Here is a 6036-nt window from a genome sequence, read left to right as displayed (position 1 = left end):
ATCGCTGCTTGTTTGTTGTCAAGTGATTTAGAGAGCGTTTGTCAAATAGAGCTTTGTTGGAGGAAAACCATTTTTTTTTTTTTTAAACTGCGCTGATAACTCCACTCTGCTTCCCAGCTGCGTGTGTAATCTAAGTGTCATCCATGCGCCTCTTGACAAGTCGCGAATGGAGGGTTTATGAACAATTTTCTGGTGACCGCTGACACGATGCTGATGTAAACAGAGGGAGTGAGTCCAAACGAGACGGAATAACCCCTGACATGCACAATCGAGCATTTTTAAATATATCTAAAAATGTAATGTTAATATTTCTCATGAAATGTGAATATATGAAAGCTAACGATAAACGGACAGGCCTCCAAGCTTGCAAACTGGATGTTTAGAAAAAGTGCTCTGACGTCTAGGCAGAGAGAGAGAGAGACAACCGGATGCTCCATAATGACACAATCATTATCAAGAATTGACACTTCCTTCCAAAGTTAAAAATAACACTGGAAGCAGCTCATTTACCGTCCCCTGATGGCGATTCCTAAACCCAAAATACTAACGTCATAAGAAAAAAAAAAAAAATGATATCACATGTATGGAATTATATATTATACCGCTGAGCTGTTTTCCCCCACAAAGTTCCCACAAGCTTGTCACCACGTTTGTGTACGCGCCAGTTATGCTGGACCAGCCAGTTTAATGTGCTCAGCGCAAAAGCAACAACATGTAACATCCCCCGTTCAGACTTGCCCCACTATTCTCAGAGGCCAGTCGAATGTGGGGAACATCATGAATTACAATAGAGATGGATGAGAGATGAAATTGTCAACATTGTAGCCAGCTTGGTCTACATTCTTCCATGCGACTTTCCTCAGTGGAAGAAGCAATTGGTTGAGCGCTCCCGCGCACCTGCTGCGCAAGCTTCACCTTCATTCCCTTGTCCCATCCAGCCAAGATAATTCGCTCCACTCCCGCATCGCGCTGGCATATTCCTCAGGATGAGCAGCTGTTGTTTACCAAATGAGTTTCGGCGTCTCGGGTGTTGCGGCGTAATTAAAGGGACAAATCAGCGCCCGTGCCTAAAAGTCTTATTTGACGCCATTGTTTATGACTGGTTTTTCCATCCATCCATTTTACGATCCGCTTTATCCTCGCAAGGGTCGCGGGGGGGGTGCTGGAGCCTATCCCAGTCATCGTCGGGCAGTAGGCGGGGGGACACCCTGAACCGGTTGCCAGCCAATCGCAGGGCACACAGAGACAAACAATCATCCGCGCTCGCACTCATACCTAGGGACAATTTCGAGTGTTCAATCAGCCTGCGATGCATGTTTTTGGAATGTGGGAGGAAACCGGAGTACCCGGAGAAAAGCCACGTTACTTTATTTTCCCCCTGCTGCTTCACACTGCACCGCTGCTAAACTTCAATTTCTCATCCAGCCTTCAATAAAGAATAATCTTATCATATTATAACCATTTAGTTGCATAGAATTAAGATTCAGGGTGAACAGTTATTAATAACGGTTAACTAAACGTGATTGATAAATTAGAGGTCTGTCTTAATCCGTTAATATGTTCCTCAAGTCATTAAAATGCATTTTCCGACACAAGTGTATAAAAAGCCGCATTGTGATATACAAATTTAAAGACACGACAATTATGATATGTGTACGGCTAACCTTGAATCAAATCGCCCAAGGCCCCACAGGGCATCGCAGTGCCACTGATTGCGTGTTTCCTTGCGAATCTGGAAGCAGTTTATTCACTGCGAAGCGGAATTGCCGTCCAAGCCAACTTGATTCAAAATGAGAAGCGACGGACGAATCCAAATCGCGTCACCACATGAAAACGGACTCTTGAAAGCCTCATGTCTGGCTTGTCTGCAGGTTATTCCGCTCACAAACTCGGCCACTTTACGTCATTACAATATCAACTTATTTCCATCCTTTATAAGCATGAAAGAAAAAAAAAATAACGTTTTCAGTGTGTTTACATGGAAGCGACGTGATTAGATTTAGGGGAAGCGCAGGAAAAGATTTCATGTGTTTACATTTGCCGAATGCCTCAGAGGCTTTTTTTTTTTTTCTCCAATCTTCTAAATACGTGTGAGTCGTCACATCCGAGGATGTGGACAAGATAAAGACGATTTAATTACAAACAAGTCAAGGCCATGCGGGTGCTTTGCTGAATCGTTTCTTGTGTGTGCTCAGCCGTCCTTTCGTGAATGAACACACACGCGCACACAATCTGTCATGAGTATCAAATCAATACTCCGTCGGCCTTCTGCAGACGCTAAAGAGCAGAGCTGTGTGCGGTTGTTCAGTGCATCTCTCTTGTGATGGACTGGCTACCAGTCCGCATCTCCTCCCGCCTCTCTGCTCCGGAAACGCGGTTGCCAAGAACAAATATAAGAACAAACGGCTGTGATGAAGGATTCCAGCACACATTCACACATGAGATGGCATCAAATTTAACACCCGGTTGTCCCAAATTTTGTTCACTATAACCCAATGTACAAAAAAAACAAACAAAAAAAAAAAAAACAACTGTTATTATAATCCGATAGTATTCTGATTTAAAAACAAAATGAACACAAGAGCCAAAGTAAATGCTATGGAAATACTTGTTTTACATGTCAGAAGTCATTCACCACAATTTCACCTTTAAAAAAAAAAAAAAAAAAAAAAACTCATTTCCAGTTACCAGAAAGGCTAACGGTCAGCTTAGCTTCTTAATTTTTTCACACACACACACACACACACACACACACACACACACACACACACACACACACACACACACACACACACACACACACACACGCAAACCATGAGAGCAGTTTTTCCTTGTCATGAGTGGCGTCTGGACCAGATCGTTGATATGATGCGACTGTTTTCAGTCTGGTGAAACTGCACCTGGAATTACACTTTCAGATTTTTATTTTATTTTTTTTGCTTCATAAAAGTTTTGTTCATAAAGCTTGAGGACTGCCAAACATTGTACAGTGCCAGTGGTCCCTTTTGCAAAGTACAATCACAAATGTTACTCCTTCCCCTCACACAATCTCTCTTTTTTTTTTTTTTTTTTAATGATGATTATTTTTACTTTTACTTTACAAGACCTTGCAGGGGCGAGACCATTCTCTTACCATTGCACATTTCAAATGCTTGAATGAAACAGTATCCGATTCTTAAAAATTGTGCTGCATCACATAAATCTGAGGAGTGGAGTTTTTGGTTTTCTCGAAATGTTGTCCTTGGCAGAACATAAGAAAAATCTGGGACAGTCTGCTGGTTCTGCTGCAAGTGTCGAGACGCGCAGACATCTAAAGTTGGTGATATATCTGTCTCTCCAAGAGCATGATGAAACATTCAGCATACACCATTTCCCACAATTTCCAGAAACTGAAAACGATCACGCGTATCAAATTTTATGAGGCGTAAAAAAATACATATAAAAATATATTTCCGTTGTAAACCGAGGACCTCCAATATTAGAAGCAACCAGGTTATGAAAACTCGATTCAAAATTCCCAGTAGAGTCTTTATAACAGATTTTTGGGAGCATGAAGGCCCTTATTGGAAGTGTTTGAATTTCAAATGGCACCATATTTAAATCCACCACACTTCAATCTCGAACATCTGCTAAATACAATAAATATGATGCTTTTTTGGAGGGAGGGTGGGGGGGGTGATATTGAGATGGCCCTATTTTCATGCCTAGTGCAAGTCTAGTACAAAGCTCAGTCGAACTTTGCACATCGGTGGACTTTTATTTCTTTTTGTATTTTTTTTTTTTTTTGTACATGACTAAAGCGTGTCCCAGGCATGTTATTAAGGCTCCCGAGAGCTATTTTAGATTGTGTGGGGGGAGAAAAATGCACAATGCTTCTCCCCTAAGCATTTCATTGAGTTCAAGTATGAATGGTTTGACTACGGTTGATTTATTTGAAAATGTTGCAACCTGCTCATTTCCGTCACCGCTGCCGTGACAGTCATCCATACATAGTGTGGAACAACGAGCCGGTTGAAGGCTTGAAAAGTGAGGTCCCAAATGTTCAGTTGACAAGAATCTGGAGGTGGGAAAAGCTATTTATTTTACCGAGTGACAGAAATACGGGAAATGTCTCCAGTTCACATTTTCCTCTCAGCAGGAGTTGGAGTGCATCTCACAAAGGCTCCATCGAAATAGAAATAAATCATTTCTTCAAGGGGTTCTTTCTCTTGGACGAACTTAAGGAAGCACCGCATGCATTTAGTAAAATTGAATGAACTCTGCGCCTTTACTGTACCTCGTGGCTTTCTTGTTAGCCTATTCAGCTTGGTGACCTTTGCGATACACAAAAAGCATGAACCACTTTTTCACGTTCGTTGACATGTTTTAATCACAGTTTGACTTGATGGGGATGAAGCATATTTTCTAACATCCAATAATTCATTATCGAAAGTTTTTCAATCTGAAAAATAGTATGCCTCAAGCTTATCATTGCACGTTTCTTTCTGGCATGCAGGTTCTAGCCACTGGGAGGCAGCATAATACAGGCAGGCAGATATGTAGTACACCAAAGAGACAGTCACAACTATTCAGTTGGCTTTTTTAACATGAGTTGTTTTTCACAAAGGATACAGAAAAAATGCATTTGGTTACTATTAGATTTTCTGTCTATTGTGTTGCTCCACCGTTAGTGTTCATATGAGGTTATAACACCCAGGTGCCTCTCCAAAGATTTTCAAAGCCTGTTTTATATTCTATACAGCATGTGTTTAGAGAGGAAGCCACCAACTGCTGTTTGTCATGTGTTAATATTTACTTATCCACCGTACAGCAGCAGCATAATTATGGAAATTCTAATACGATCTGAAGCTGTTTAAATTTGTTCGTACTTAACTTTAATAAAAGATCTGTACTGCATACAGTTATTGATTCTTTATATTTTTCAATAACACAGATTGCAATGGAGATGGGCAAAGTAAGCAGGGGGCAAATGTCATATTTTAAGTTTTGGGGGGAGCGGGCGGGTGGGGACGTCATCTACAAAAATCCGGGCCCATTTGGGACCTGTCCAAATTAAAAATCTGTGGCTGGCTTTTTGGAGACTTCTGTACACTCCGACACTCCTTCCAGAGTAGGTGCTTGTCCCTCAACTGCAAATTAGTGGCGTTTGCACAAAGCCACCACCATGCAGCCAGTGATAGCATTTTCACGGATGGCAGCACTCCATCACCATCACCAAGCCGCAATTACAACTCTTGAGCTTCAAAGTTTGCCCAAGATGTTTGTGTAGAACTGTAGATCCTCCCAAGCGTTTATTTTGGTAGGTGCATACTGCCACCCTATGGATGCATAGGACATGTAGTTTTGACATTATAGTTGCACAAAGTGTGTACTGTACTTCAATCCGACCGAAGAGGATTCGTATATTTGTTGTGTTCATTTTGCCCTTTATTGATGAAACTGTACCCATTTTTCGTTTAAGTTGTATTAATTTTGCTGATTTAAATAATTCGCTAATAATGTATATGTTATATTATAAATAGGGCAACATTTGAACTGGAAACTATTAGTAAAATAAACAATTGTGCAAATGCAATTGCCATTTTAAGATGTATTTTATGAAATTGTTGGTTCATTAATTATACGTTATTAACGATAAAGGATACGATTATGAACTACAATGAATTATTTTATGTTTTAAATACACTATATTGCCTTCGCATTTGTGTTGATGCTGTTTTACATAATTTAAGGCCCCCAACGGCAAAAAAAATATGTCCAAAGCTTTCAAACTCTCCCCACCAGTGTTACTTTTGATAGATACATACTGCCACTCTAACGTTATAAACACGTATTTTTGTCTGTTTTCATGACTGAATACTGACTTCATAATTTTCTTAATCATGGTGTTGTTTGTAATCATCGAGCCAGCGTTTATTTTTATTTATGTATTTTTCTCAATATTTAGTGTATGGAAGCGCAGCGTGGTCTTCGCAGATCGTGACAGACACTATTTTAGATTCGCCTTCCTGGTCAATAGGGGGCAACATTGAGCTG

The sequence above is a fragment of the Hippocampus comes genome, unplaced genomic scaffold (genome assembly GCF_001891065.2).
Source record: "Hippocampus comes isolate QL1 unplaced genomic scaffold, H_comes_QL1_v1.1 scaffold217, whole genome shotgun sequence".
Taxonomy (NCBI): Eukaryota; Metazoa; Chordata; class Actinopteri; order Syngnathiformes; family Syngnathidae; genus Hippocampus; species Hippocampus comes.
Note: the sequence above shows the minus strand (reverse complement) of the source record.